The sequence below is a fragment of the Ambystoma mexicanum genome, chromosome 6p (genome assembly GCF_040938575.1).
Source record: "Ambystoma mexicanum isolate Mex_15411 chromosome 6p, UKY_AmexF1_1, whole genome shotgun sequence".
Lineage (NCBI taxonomy): Eukaryota > Metazoa > Chordata > Amphibia > Caudata > Ambystomatidae > Ambystoma > Ambystoma mexicanum.
In genome coordinates, this window is record NC_090935.1 from 167109167 (window position 1) to 167125178 (window position 16012).

At 44.5% G+C, this 16012-nt stretch overlaps 1 protein-coding gene across 18 annotated transcripts in view; it reads right to left on the bottom strand.

The window, feature by feature from the left end:
* CELF4 (CUGBP Elav-like family member 4) overlaps positions 1–16012 on the bottom strand; it is a 1533185-nt gene that overhangs the window by 1375098 nt on the left and 142075 nt on the right. The gene's annotated exons all lie outside the window — the stretch shown is intronic.

Below are 16012 nucleotides of genomic sequence, written 5' to 3' on the forward strand. Positions count from 1 at the left end.
AACCCACAGATTCCCAATCTCTCCTGCAATGCTGTTTCACTCACAACGTGATGGAGATGCTAATGCCCCACCACTATAAATATTCACCTGCCATCAATCATTAACTCCCTCAGGGGCCACCTGCCTCCCCGACACCAAAAGCTTCCTCTGAAACTGGCATGCACATAATAATGTCACTGGGCCTGAACAGCGGTGGTTGGCGCATTTAGGTACCAGGCGCTGCTCCCTCATTTTTCGTACCCTTGGTGTATGTAAGGTTTGCTTTAGAAACATTCTGACAAATCTCACCTAGTGTGGCGTGCCACTGCAGCAGACTGATCATTGGGCAGGGAGGATAGCTCAGGGGCAACACGCTTGTCTTAACAATGCACTTCAACACCGGTTCCCATGCTTGAAATCCCGGGGACAGCAACACTGGTTTCCATGCTTAAAATCCCAGGGACAGCAACACCGGTTCCCATGCTTAAAATCCCAGGGACAGCAACACCGGTTCCCATGCTTAAAATCCCCGGGCACAGCAACAGCGGTTTCCATGCTTAAAATCCCAGGGACAGCAACACCGGTTCCCATGCTTAAAATCCCAGGGACAGCAACACCGGTTCCCATGCTTAAAATCCCAGGGACAGCAACACCAGTTCCCATGCTTAAAATCCCTGGGCACAGCAACAGCGGTTTCCATGCTTAAAATCCCAGGGACAGCAACACCGGTTCCCATGCTTAAAATCCCAAGGACAGCAACACTGGTTCCCATGCTTAAAATCCCAGGGACAGCAACACTGGTTCCCATGCTTAAAATCCCTGGGCACAGCAACACCGGTTCCCATGCTTAAAATCCCAGGGACAGCAACACAGGTTCCCATGCTTAAAATCCCGGGCACAGCAACAGCGGTTCCCATGTTTAAAATCCTGGGCAAGCAAACACTGGTTCCCATGCTTAAAATCCCAGGGACAGCAACACTAGTTCCCATGCTTAAAATCCCTGGGCACAGCAACACCGGTTCCCATGCTTAAAATCCTGGGCCTGTGCTTGCAGGTCTGACTTCGGTATTAAGCGCGTTATAAAAGATCAATTAATTTAATTAATTAATCATTATGGATGATATGCATTCGTGCCGACCAGGTACATCCGGGGAGCCGGTGTTGTGGCCTGAGCCTCGGAGATGTTGGGGGAGAGGACTCGCAGGGCTTCAGGAGGTTCCCGCATTATGTGTTATTCCGCTCTAGAGGGATCGTTATTGGGCGATGCATGGAGCACATTACTCATGGCAACTTGAACAGTCACGCTGCAGCTTTCATTTGCATTGTGAAGCTGACCTGTCATTTTTCTTGGCAATTGAACATGGCAAGGTCATGCACTGGGCCTGCAACCTGCCATGCACGTGTGCTTAACTGGAGCATGCAAAAGTGGTTTGGCACTGCCCAGTCAGGCATGACTATTTTCTGGAGTGAATGTGATATGATGTGATATGATATGGCATTTATAACGTGCCAACAGACAAGTGTTTCAAGGCGCAACGAGGCAGGGAGGGGGGACAAATGGAAACAGACAGTGATCTTACTAGGCCAGGTGTCAGTCAGATCGTGCAAGTGCATGGGAAATGAAAGTTCAAGGGGAAAGGGAGAGCGAAAAGTGCAGTACATGGGTAGTAGCATAACAAGATAAATAATAAGGGCCAGCTGGTGGCAAGTGCAAGGTAAGTGCAGACAAGTTCTGGGAGGGGGGCTGTAGGGATACAGAGACAGTCCTGCAGTGCAGGGGTTGCCAAGGAGGCAGAGCAGGGGGCAAGTGGCTGGGCCAGGGACCGAGAACAGTGAGAGTGGCCCAGTGCAGATTCAATGCAGTTTCAATCAGGAATTTAGCAGGGGAGAGGGGGAGAGAAAGCAGAAGCAAAGAGGAAGGTTTTGAGGTGCTTCCGGAACCAGAGATGCTTCTCCTCAAGTTTCAGGGAGGCCGGAAGGCTGTTCCAGAGGGAGGCCCCTGCTGAGGAGAGAGATCGACCCCCAACTCGTTGCTTGGAGAAGCGGCTGAGGGAGTTGGAGGCGGATGAGCGAAGAGCTCGAGAAGTAGCAGGACGCCATTTTACTAGCACCATGTGATCAATGGCATGGCATTTTTCTAAGGGCATAGTGAAACTAGCATAATGCATGCCTGGGGATAATGTGGTGCAGGCATAGTACTTTTCTGGCAGTAATTTGCAACTAGTGTTTTCTAGCAGCAATGTAAAATTGTTATACTGATGCTCTGGGGCAATGTGAATTTGGAAGTAGCACATGTAGCTGTTTTCTGTTGACAATGTGAATAGGGCATGGACATTTTGAAGCTGGCAGATGAATTGTGTGGGTGCAATGTGGCACTGGCATGTCCTGTTTTTAAAGCAATAAAAATCAGCAAGGCCATTTCATATGTCATACATAAAACTAGCAAAGGTGATCGTTCGTTGAAGCAACCTTATGCAGCTATGTGAATCTTGCATAATACTTTCCTGGTGCGATGACATGACATGATAATGTGGCATTCGGGGCATTTTTAAACTCTCTGCATATGAAAGGTTTCTGGATGCAAGGTGAAAATGTTGGGTTCGAATGTGAAACTGAGAAAGCAATTTTTTTTAGGACCTTTCACAGTGGAATGTCATTTCCTGTGGAGAAGGTGTAGAAAATATCAGGCCGTTTCCAGGGGGAACTATGAAACAGGCATGACCATTCTCTGTGGTAAGTGTGAAAACAATACAGTTATTTTCGGGGGGCAACGTGGCTTGAGATTGATCATTTGATGGGGGAAACCGGAAATGAAACCGGAATTTAGTTCTAGCTGCTCTCAGGATCTGGAGACCCTAGTTGTGTACTTCAACTCGTCCAAAGAAGAAAACGCCAGCCCTTTTCTGAACCCCCTGTGGGCTATACAGAATGCTTTGGAGCCTGGAAACTCAGTCTCCACAAGGGAATACAATGCCAACAACGTTAAACCCCTTCACCTCCTTGGAGTGAGTGAGAAGATTAAGTTCCTAGGAGATTGTGTATTGCACTGGTGGGGAACTACCATCACAATTGATATAATATGATATTTTATTTATAGCGTGCCTATACACAAGTGTTTCAGGATTCTACGAGGCAAGGGGGGGGGGCAAGGTCGGACAAGACAACGATCTTACTAGGCCAAGTGACATTGAGATTGTGCAAGTGCAGGGGAGAGGGAAGGGGAAAAGTGCAAGGGGAAGGGGAGGAGGAGAAGTTCAGTACAGGGGATCAAGACATAGCAAAAGAGTGCAGTCAACTGGTGGAGGTGCGGTGGGTAAGTGCAGACAACAAGTGTTGGATAAGTGCATGGTTGGGAGTTAAGGGTTGAACACCTCACTATCATTGGCCATCTCTTTGCTAACCTCTGGCCAGTGATGGGAGCAGGGTATGTCCAAAGGTTAGCCATACCTGACCAGGCAAGAACCAGAAACATTTGCAACGCTATCCTTCACAAACCATTACCTAAATACCAGGGAAATAAGTCAACTCCTCCTTTTCCAGCCAACCTTCTACTTGGCCATACATTCCATCCAAAGCATTCCCTTATTCAGATCCACAATGTCATGCCACCCACCGATCGTAATGCCACTGGGGCCACAGCTTGAAATGATGCCCTCGGACGCCTAACTGGCCCGTACCACCCCAGAGTCCCTTTTGGTCCGACGGCTTGGTACGGCAGTCCCACTATCTAATTTGAATGATCATTTTCTGGAGGCATCGAGAAAGTGCTATATTAAGTAAGTGTGTCGTTGTGTGGAACTAGCGAGAAGCAACTTTGCAGTGGCCATGTGAATCCATTAGTGCCACATCTGTTGGAAATGTGAAAATGGCATCATTTTCGGGGGGCACTGTCTAGCTCGTGCGACAATGGTCAAGAAGTAGCATGTGCCGAAATCCTTTCTGGCCATGAGCGGTACAAGGTAGCGCAAAGGCACCTTTGCGTTGTGCCAAAACTCATATCACAGTTTGGATCGGAGGTGTTACACTTATCAAGGTTAAAAAGACCAAACTAGATGGCATCAGTCTTCTTCCTCTTGGGTACATTGTCTGAGGACAAGCGATCCAGTCCAGGCAGAGGAATCTCCCAGACACGTACAGTAGTGTCAATACTAAGTCGAAGCAAGGCTGCCTTAAAAGCAACACATTTGACTAAACTGATAATACACACTAACAACAATAGAATCCCAGCACTGCAGAGGACTGTGGTAGGTGGACTGGATATAAGAAACTATGCAGGGGGGGTGCATGGAAAAGGCATGTCAGAACAACATCAAGCATAGGCACTTATAAAAGAGGAGCAACCATAAAGGGCCTGATTCACAGAAGTATTTTATAATGGCCCAATCCCATAGGAAAACGTGCTGGGATTCAGGCCCACAACCTTACTCCAGACAGTGTTCCCCCTATGTTCAAGGTACTGGGGTTTAGACTGCCACTGGGGCGTAAGGCCAGGGTAGGTGGCCATGGCATCTAGTTCTTCTGGGTTTAGCACCCTGTCATCATGCGCAATTACCTTTCTAGTTGTGTTTCCATGGTGATTTGATGTTGTCAAGTCTTTGGACTTCTACTGCAATGTGAACTTGAGCCTTGTGCACAGGCTAGGCCTTGTGGTGCCTGCGGTGCTGGAAAAGGTAAGTCAGCAACGGAATGTTAGTTTGGAAATTGAGCAGGGAGGGAATGGACCCATTAATGAAGTGTGGGCTGGAATTGGGCTGGAATTGGATTGATACTGTGCAGCTGGTGTGTGCTGGCTGGGAAGTGGGTTCAAACTGGGTCTACAAAAGTTTAAATTGGAATTAAGATTTCTTGGGGTCTGTGAGCGGAACCGGTGTTGAACCGTCTTGTTCAGGTATAGTAATGGAAATTCTTTCTTAAAGACTACGCGGGTGTTCTCAAGCATCTGGTGTCCTGGTCTTCTGTTGTTCAGCAACAGGGAAGGTGCATTGCTTCTAGCAGGTAACTCTACTATCTTTCAGCAATATACAGTTGGGGGGGGATTGACGCTTCTTGGATTTCACTATCCCGATGCGTATGGTACCAAGGTTTTCAGTTTTTCAATCTCTGACAAGTCAACAGCAGCATAAACAAAACGATAGCAAAATAGCATCCGGTACGGATATTTCTGAGGGCAATGTGAAAGTGACATGATAATTTACCGGGGGCAATGTAGAAACTGGAATGTCTGTGTGTGCCACAAGAGAAAACTTCAGAGGCAATATATGGGAAGTGTTATGGCAAATGTAGAATAGAAGAGGGTGGTACATGGGGCTGCATTCTGGCATACTGAGGGGACCTTGTTAAATTTGAGAAGCACCCTCATCAGGCTGGCACCTTGAGGATCATATTATGAGCAGTAGATTCGAAGATTTGAGCCACACTAACACTGCTGGCAGCACTTTGCATTATTTGAGCAAGTCAGGGTTACTTTTAAGCAACCTGGGGTGTCAGATGAATACAATATCCGATCAGAAAGGCCATGAATTACAATGCCAAAGAAGTGAGCTCGAATTGAAAAGCATATCATAGCAATGCATGCCAGGAACCATGGCACATCGAGGGTAGAACAGATGTCTGTGCCAGTCAATTGCGACCTCATGGATACGATCCTACCATTAAAGATACTTGAATCTACCTTGGCGATGTTTTTATCCTATGGAGAAAAAAAGGGAACTTTTCCAAGCACACGAGCACAGATAAAAACAATATGATTCAGGGCCAATGTTAACTCCCTTAAGCAACTGCAGTCGCCATTGCACATAGACATTCGTGCTGAGTGTGCTTCTTTGCACACTTGGGGTCTGATTTACATAATGTTTCGCGTGCTGCAAAGTGACTTTGCACTGCCAACAAACACCCTGATTTACAGAACAGTGCAAAGTGCATTTCTGCTGTGCATAGACACTCTGCAGTGAAAAAATACACTTTGCGCTGTTCTGTAAATCACTTTGCACTGCAAAGATACTCTTTGCACTGTGCTAAATGGGCCCAATTCACGGTGCAAAGAGTAGTTTTTCAGTGCAAAGTGTTCTGTAAATCAGGGTTTGTGTCGGCAGTGCAAAGTCACTTTTCTCGAGTTCAAAGTCACTTTGCACCACGCTAAACATTCTGTAAATCGGAGCCTGGAACTTTTCGTATATAAGATTTGCAGTCACCCCAGAGCAGGCAGCCTCGCCTCGCAGGTCTGCATGGAGGACATGAGGTGGGCTGGCAGCGTGGCCAGGCATGTTCTTGGACACGGTATGGCGTGTCTTATTGCGTCCAGGCTGCGCGATATTAACAACTAACATTCCTACTGTCGTGAACCTCTGTGAAGCCTTGTGATGGCGCCCAGAGAATGGCTGTTGGCGCGCGCCTGTTATGGTTATGGTCTGTGCTTCTCACCGTTCATGTTCTTACTACTCGCAGCATTTCTGGGGTGCATTACTCAAACACGTCCCATTCCAAAGCCGTAACAGACCAGCAGCTGCGTGTGTTGCTCCACTGAGTGGTGGAACACGATGGCGCGCGAGGTTAGGCCAACCCTATGCAATGTTTCGATGTTTAAAGCGTGCACATCACATGACTGCTTGGACAGAAAGCAATGTGGTTTGGGAGAAACGAGGTTTAAAAATATGACACCCTCATGCATGCATTTGTGTTTTGTGTGCTGTAGTGCCAATCCAGCTGGGAGGTAGCAAAGCACTATGTCACGGAGGGATGACGTAATAGGATATGATACCATTTGCACAATTAGAATAATATATTATTAAAGGTACTTTTAGAATGACAAAACACGTTACTTTGAAATACATTGACAAATGAAGTTCGCCATTTTGTTATACATTTTGCGCCTTGACACACTTGTGTGTAGGCGCTTTTTAAATGCCTTATCATACCATAGATAAACTGGAAAGTCACCATTAGGGTAAGGGGAAACCATTACAAAGAACCTATGGAAATGCCAAACGTGTATAGTATCCGTAGATTGTAACATAGCGTGGTTGTTGTTGTCAGACAAATTGCGACATCAAATGTTGCTGGCATGTGGTGTTACTAACTGAAGCTTCGACTTGATTTTCAATTTTCGATTTTCGATTAAAAGCACCAGCACCCTGAAAGCCAACTTCAAGGGGTATGAGTTTACACGCTACCCCGTTCATACAGAGCACGTGTTTTACTGAAATAATCAAAACAATTTGTGCCTCATTTACAAAGCGTTTTTATTGAGAGGATAGCTCAGGGGTAACGTGCTCGCCGGTCCGCGCTTGGAAACATCTGGGTATTAAGTGCGTTATAAATAACCAATAAAAATAAAAATAAAAAAATAAAGTGAGAGTAGGCCATTGGAAAACTCTTTTGTAAATCAGGCCAGTTCAACACACATGACCCATGTAATACAAGCTTGCGTTCTGTCATCAATTTGCTGGGAGGAAAGATATATATGTTGTTTTCTATGAAAATACAGTAAGGTGTGAACATTGCTTTTTGTAGGACCAGAAGCTGGTTCCAAAGTTTAATACCCCATTTCCTTAAACCCTTCCTCTACCCCTTGAGAAAGAACATATTGGGGCTCATTCAGAGTTTAACAGTAGTTTAGCGGAATTACCGCTGTACTACCGGCAAATGGAATTACCGTTATTATGACTTGGTCCTATGGGTTTACCACAGGATTACAATTGGTGGTAGGCAGTGTAAATCCCCATTTTTATTAGTACATAGGACTGTATGGGTATTTTGGCAGAATTACCACTGGCGGTAATTCCACAGGCAATAATTAAAGCACTTTTGCTGATTTCTCTGTGGTAAATTGGAGGATTTACCTCCAGTAGATGCTGGAGGTAAGTCGTCCACTTCAAGGCCAAACTCAAGATTTCACAGAGCGGTAAAAGTGGTATTAATTTTTTTATTGCAACTTTTTTACCGCTCCGCCAAACCCAGAATGAGCCCCATTGTTTCTTTAGTAGGAATCACCATTTGTCATGTATTTATATATTTCTCTTAGGATATCTGTCCATTGAGCTTGTCTACAGCCATCCTTACTCTGAGACCTGACTAAATCCCTGCACGGGGAAAGGTAACACTTTCTCCACACAATCCTGCAACCCAGTGGAGTTACTAGTGTTGCAGCAAATGTATGTTCACATCAAAAGCTTAAAGCTTTCTTCTTCTTCTTCTCAATTATCGGAGGTGTGGGAGCACCCACGCAGGCGCTTCCCCATCCTAAAGGATGATGTGTACCAGCCCCACCAATCATTACTTAGCTCACATAAACTCACAACTCCTCCCACCGCCCCGTCTGCCTCACAAAATCCAACATCACACTGCACCTCCTCCTGCCTCTCACCCCGTAACCTCCCAGCAAAGCCCTCCCACTCAGCTCAGCCACACCCAGCGCAGTCAACCGAACCATCATCAATTCTCTCTCTTCAACATGTCTCTCACACCTAAGCAAAAAATGTCCCACAGTCTCAGGCACCCCACACACCGCACAGTCCCTCGACTCACGCTTCCCCACTCGACTCACGCTTACCCACTCGAAACAGACAGTCATTCATCCCCATATGCCGCATCCTCAACCGATTCAGCATGAATCAATATATATGGTTCAATTTTACAAATACTTTAAATATTGCTGTGAGTGTTGGGAACACCCACATGATCTCCAAGCCCATTGTGCATTATGTACTTATATACATTTACATAGAGATTTAAGTATAAAACCCTTTTATCACAGATTTTTATCAAATCTAATGTCTGTTTCCAAAATGCTCTTTGCTTGTATGTAAAGTGGGCCGGAACCCTCAGTTGTACTATTTGTCCACTTCCACTTTCTCAGATGGGTATTTCAAAAGAGCGTTGTAAGAGTTTGCAAGACTGTGTATCTTGGAATGAAAACATTCTATAAGAAAATAATTGATGAGATTATTTTTGCTTTTTGTTATATTCTTTGTGCAGTAAACATGTGTAATATTAGGGTTAACAAATATACTGTAAGTTACCATTAGAAATGAACATTGTACCATTTTAAAAGATACTTTACAATGTAAATAAAAATCTCAACATTTTAATTTTCGTTGGTTCTTTGCTGCTTTGGAAAAAAATAAAAACATACAGCCAATTCCCTTATCCCCCTAAAATATCTATGCTGTTTTACCTCTAGACACACAGCAGTCTACAATGTTCGGGGTGGCTATAGCAAATGCACACCTGACAAAGTGACTCTCATCCACAAATAAAGAGACCTAGATATAGAGCGAGACAGAGAGAGAGAAAGCGAGAGACATAGAGGGAGACTGAGAGACATGGAGTGAGAGACTGAGAGCTCAGCTATGATGGACATCACTACTTTTGAATATTTGGAATATAGTTGTGGGATTTGGTGAGATTCTAGTGTGACTTGGACAGTCTGCATAATGATGCCCAGTGAGACCTCCTCTAAACATGATGTGGTATGTGCGCGTGCAGCGCATCTGCAATCAGTGTACACATTGCCCTTAATGTATAGCATTTGTTGAGTAATGATCCTGTTTTTCATTTAACAGCATTATGCAAGTCAGACTATCTCACCATCTAATGCCTCAGGTTATCGTCTATTACTTTCTGTTTATTTTCCAGATATTTGTGTGTATTTGGGAAACATATGTGAAATCTTGCATGATTTGCATTCCCATCAAGTTATCTATCTTCTTACAGCCTCAGCAGGAACTAAAAAGACTAATCATTTCAACAGAGTAATATCACAGGTGGAGGTCAGTGTCATGTAGTACAACCCCAAAAGTCACAATGAAATATTAATTCTTCAATTGACAATTTGTAATGCACTGAATATGGTGGATTGAGAAATGCGGGAGGTGGTGGTACACAGAGGCATCGGTTATATATCCTTTGCCTGTATGCTTGAGTGAATGAGGCCACTGAGATAATGTTGAGTGAGTAGCTGGAATGTGTGTGTGTGAAGCTGCTTCCACTCCAGGCAGTTGGAGAATGTAAGCCTGGGTGGTAGGTGCCAGTAGGCACCTCTCGGGCTCTGCCGCTTATCCTGTATGCATGAGTGAATAAGCCCACTGACATAATGATGAGTGAATTGTTGGAATGTGTACGTGTGAAGTTGGTTCCACTTCAGGCAGTTGGAGAGGGTAAGCCTTGGTGGTGGTTGCCAGTAGGCCGCTCTTGGGCGCAGCCCCTTATTTAAGCTCCTATTTTGTTACATATTAATATAAGGAACTTGTATCAACCTACTGGAAGACCCGGCAATGAAACAACATCTTTTCACAGATAAGCAAGTCAAACTCCATTAGCATGGGATGTGTATCAGTATCCATTTTGTAAGGGAGATGATATGAAATATCTAGCTCAGTTTGAAGACGGGGTCCAGGTATGGCCCTCATGTCCCCCACATGACTCTTGGCCCAAAGAATGAAACACGGCAGATGCACCTCGTTCTTGGGTCCTTCGCCGCCATCGTCAATGTATCACAGATGTAAGAAACGTTACTCTCTCGGCACAGCGAGTAGAGCGCTCGCTTTGACATCCGTGCAGAGCCTGCCAACGCAGGTTTGAATCCCGGCGGGGCAAACTCAGCCTTTCATCCTTCCGAGGTCGATAAATGAGCACCACACACCGTGGGTAATAATAAGCAGCGCTCAGATACCTGAGGGTTCGTAGCGCTATATAAATGCCTAATTATTATTATTATTATTATTATTATTAACCATTCAGGCCATACACAATCGATGATCTGGAGGAGATGAGATGCCATCAATTGAACAAGTCGACTGACTGCAAATGAAGAAATCAATAATGCTATTACTGACATGACGACATGACACTTAGGAATGAAGTACACAGTCATCTATTCACAAAGTTACATGAACATGCATTATTTTGTTGCATAGAGACATGAAAAACATGTTTATGACTCATGTAGGTAGATGAAAGACACACATACATATCTCTATATATATCCACATTCTTCGCCAAAGCTAAACCGCAAGATGCCAAAGTATACTTATACCAACCTTACACATGCTTAAATGCCACTGACATGGGAAAGCCATAAGGACAAATATGGAAGCTATGGGCCCACTGAAATGAATGAGGAAGAGGAGACAGGCTTCAAGCACATGGAAGGGCTGGCATGATCGATGCAGCCAGAGGCAAGCAGAACGATGCACCTAGCCAAGGACAAGTGGAGATGGACATTTGCTGGTTATCACGACGATAAGCCACCTGCAAGAAACTCAGGCTAAAATTCTCATAATTACAGGTAAGAGAGCTTCATTTAGTGATCTCAACAGATGTGAACCAGCAGAGCAAGACAATACCCATTCAATCAAGGTGGACGGAGAGAAGATGTTCCCATCAAATCAGAGGTGGAAAGATTCAAGTGTTTCTCATTAACTGCCAACTCAATGTACTCTCCCACGCTTATGTGATCAGAGATGGCAACATTAGGGAACACACAGCCCCTCTATGTTCACTCTCAGTGCCTTGAGAAGATACACTCAGCCTAGTAACCGTCCAGAGTCCGAGGGCTGGGAGGACCCACCATGTCCAATCCAGTCACCTTTCACATGAGGGTATGTATGTTGCTGGAGCCAATAGTCTCCCTACGGTCCTGCAACTTTGTATTTTGTGGAGTGTAGAGGTGGTCCCAGGTGGAGCCACCAGATATAGCTACCCAGCAGGAGAACTAAACTTTATAGAATGAGCCTATATAAGGCCTAAACTGACCGATGTGAATGTCCGATAGGTGTCGGGTACGGAGCTTGGTTTTGTGACATCACACCTGGATAAAACCGGGTGACACACGCTCAGAAAACGAGAACCCTGGAGAATTCATGTGTTTCTAGTGTGATCCTTGTCGTTTTGATAGATAATAAAGCCAATACACTTTGCCCCATGGTTGAGTCTTCCGTTCTTGCGGTGGGGAGTTTTTGATGGGCCCAAGCTTCTCTCTGCGGGTGAATTGAGGTGACTGCTATAAGGCCCATGCTGCTCCTTAATAGGTTAGAGGGTTTGGTGGCAGTGCATAGTCTTAAAGCGCTTTCTGAGATTTAATAGCATTCTTGGTATTTAAGCTCTAGTGATAGGTATGTACAAGGTTTAGGACCTTAGCGTTGCTTTATTTTTTCCTCTATATTGTGCTCCCTAGCAGGTTTCATGGCATAATCTTCTACTGGCGGGAGGTTGGAGGTGTCCACCTCGGGTAAGATTACAGAAGCTTTGCACTGGTGCAAGTGGAGTTGCATGTTATTATCACAGTAGTGCAACGTTTGCCTATTTAAAAAATAAAAAAAATAAAAACCTGGGACATATTAGAAACATATTGCACCATGAAAAGTCCAGTTTATGTTATAAGCAGAAGAGCAAAATGTTCCCTAATGCAAAAAAAACAAAAACAATGTTCACTGCATTTCTACAGCAGGGCAAAGTGTGCCCTGGTGCTAATATGGAATGATATAAGCACTAGGGCAAACGTTGACCTGGTGGAAAAATATATCATTTTTTGACTTAAGGCAGTTTTTGCCCTGGTGCTTTCACCATGCCAACCTGCGCTTGCCATGGTGCAGTGGTTTTCTACGTCCCAATGTTTAAACAAATCAGGCACTTTTTTCACTAGTGCTCATACTGTGCAACTTTGCACTCGTATCGGTGAAAAGTTTCTGTAATCTGGCTCCTGGTGCGCGGTCCTGGGACGTGTCTCCTAGTAAACAAATGGCTAGTGGCGGTTCAATCGCAGGTGGACACAAGGAGCCGGCTGAGGTTGCATTCGGCCACACAAGCTAGGGGCGGCTGCCTCCGGATGATGGCCACGCTATGCAACTCTAAATTGTGGGCACAACAACCTTTAGAAATTATGCATAACTTAAACGTAGATTTGCCCAATTAGACCAGAGGTCATGCAACAAGAAATGCGTATTCTCAAAGTGCATGAGTAGACATGCTCCCCTTTCAACAGAACAGGATCATTTGGCATCAAGGCGAGGTGTGTTGCCATGCCACCAGTTACATGGTCTCCTTCTGGGCGCCATTTTGCAGCGACAGCCATTGTTTCTTATGCCTTCAGGTTTTTTTTTTTTTGAAAGGCTGAAAATAAACCCCTCCTTTCTCTTCCATTAACAGGTTTTGTAATAAAATGCGGCTTCATGAATCAAGGGGGCTTCTTAAGCTCTCCCGGTTGAGCCCCGCTTCACACTCTCGTTGTGGGTAGGTTTGTTGTCAGGACGTACCTCCATGTTCTGTTATTTATGCCTCTTGGACTGGTTATGAACTCAGTGTGAACTTGCGTAAATATGTGCAGGATGTCGAAGTGCATCAGTGCACTGAGCCAGCTCACTTTTCATCAATTTGTACATAATGGCATTCCGAGGCGCCATAAATTAGGCAGGTCAGATGCATGAAGGCGGGCAGGCAAGTTAACGAATTCCTTATGCTGGGTGGCACGGCAGTGCTTGGGATCGCACAAGCTCGCGTCTGCCTTAGCTTTAGTAAAGAGACAGCTGGTCTTCTTTGTTGACAAGGGTTTTATTAAGTGGTTTGCCTTTTATTTTGACTGTGGTGTGGTATGCTACCTGCAGACAATGGCAAAGTGTTTGGATTTGGAGGCAAAGAAGACTATGTTCTCGGGAGGATAGCTCAGGGGCAACGTGCTCGCTTTGGAAGCAAGACGACACAGAGCCGCAGAGCTTTGATCCCCGGGTCTGCGCTTAGAAACCTCTGGGTATTTAGCGTATTATGAATAACCAATCATATCATATGTTAGTTGGGGACTGGGCATGCCATTATTTTCAATTTCATAAATAGATCATTTTTGTGTGGTTACGCTTAACCTGATATTTATTGCAGATTGCAAGCATTTGGACAGAAGATAGCTTGCTCAAAAGATCCAACCAGGTGTGCAAAACATCCAGGCAGCACGTTCCAGGACAGTGCTCCAAGAGGAGCTACATTTCAAAGGCCACCTTCCTTTAAGAGTGCATGCAGTTCTCCAGAGGTTTCCTGTCTGCAGGACCTGGCCATGTGTGAGCAGAAAGATGTTTGTTCTTCTGTTCCTTTGTGAATTCTTTAAACACACCTACACTAACAATAGCAACTGCGCTCTGGAAAAGCCTGAACACCCCTGAGCCAAATATCGTGACCATCCCACAATCACACACCACATGTTCATATACCAGCCACATGATCATATCCATTTTCCTTCAAAAACCTGAGAACCTAAACACCTAATTTCAGAAAAAATGATACATCATATGCTTTTGCTGGAATGATAAACCCTTCCTCCTTTATCTGATTCATCTCCATTTTCATTCACCTGTTTATCTGTTCCCTTTTTCCTCTACCCCATCACCACTTCAGTTGTTTTCCGCTGCAGCTTTCAGTCTGTTTACCTTGGACAGTGTCAAAATACACCAACTTCCGGAAAAGCCTCTGCTGTTTGACACAACTACAGTGTGATGTCATTTCACCAAAATGCCAGGGGTAACGGAAGTGACATCACACGACCCTTGACCCCCTGATGACATCACAGGACGTGATATCATTTGACCCCACCCCAAAGTGATATCGAGGGAAGCGATGGAACACAACCTTTCACTCGTTGACAAAACAGGAAGTGGCATCACGTAGCATTGTACACTATGAAAAATATGGTTACGATATCACTATAATGTGATGTAAATTTCATACAAGAATGGATGGCCATAAGTATCGTTAAGTTCAGTGTGTATAGGCCCCTATTACCAAATTACTGTGAATGCAAGCAGACGTCCATGACCAAATGATAATGATGTGTTATTATATAGCACTTACGCTTAAGTGCTTTATATAGAAAAATTATACACCCGATATCACACAACCTGTGTTGGTATTTATTTATCGACCTCAGAAGGATGAAAGGCTGAGTTGAGGCGTTTAAGAACAGACTAAATCAGCTACTCATCCCCTGAAGTGTGCCTGAAATAAACATTTAATGAGTCTAGACATTTTTGTATAGAATTCCAGGAAGACACATTATTTGGTATTCCTATTCTTTCTTATTTAGGGTCAGTGCTGAAAATGTTAGATTTGTGGCATTCTTGTTCTTATTTTTCTTCTTTTTTTTAAGGGGCCTGAAAAAGAAAGCCAGCCCCTCCAGAAGTAATGAGCCACATGGTGCTGGCCACAGCCCAGGAGCTTGCATTACAAAAAACCCAACAAAAAAAAACCTTTTTTTGTGTTTTTTTTTCTGAGAGGTCACAAGCGAGACCCCAGAGGTCGCAAGGGAGGGTGACCGCTAAATGATATCCCTGATTCTACATTACACAGCACAACATAACATAACACAACATTTACAGTTTTGAGACGGATGGATTTACGTACTGTGAAAGGTTTTACCTAAATTCTGTTTCAAAATTTCCACTGCTCTAACATTTTCTGTCATCCCTACAAAATATCCCCACCAAAAATATCGCCGTACATATGGCCGTTTGTCTCGCCATAGGCAATATTTTTTGGGGGGGGATCATTTGTGGGAGCGGGGATTGCAGGGGGGTCCCCTGCACATTTTAAAATAAGGCAGGGTTTGCAGGGTGTCCCCCACAGGGCCCATGGGTCAATATCACTGCAGAAATATGGCGATATTTTTGTATCGCAATATTTTTGCGGGGATATTAACACATGGAACCCATTTTCTAAAGGCTCTGTCATCAATGGGCAACCAGCAGGTCCAACAGGCTCTGCATGACAAGTCTCTCTTGGTGGTACAGTGTGCAATGAGACAACACTAGCACAAGGCTGCACGGTTCTATGTAAAAATGTTGGTTGTATACTAATTTACCTTTTCACAATTGACCTCAGGAGAATTGACCTTCGGGAGAATTGACCTAATTTAAAAGGTCAATTAGAAGGTCAATTAGAACATTTATGCGGGGGAAAAACCTGCAACACCCACAACCCACCACCCAATCCCCTTATATTATTTATAACACAAAACCAACACGAATACATATATAAAATAACTAAAATAATATAAAGG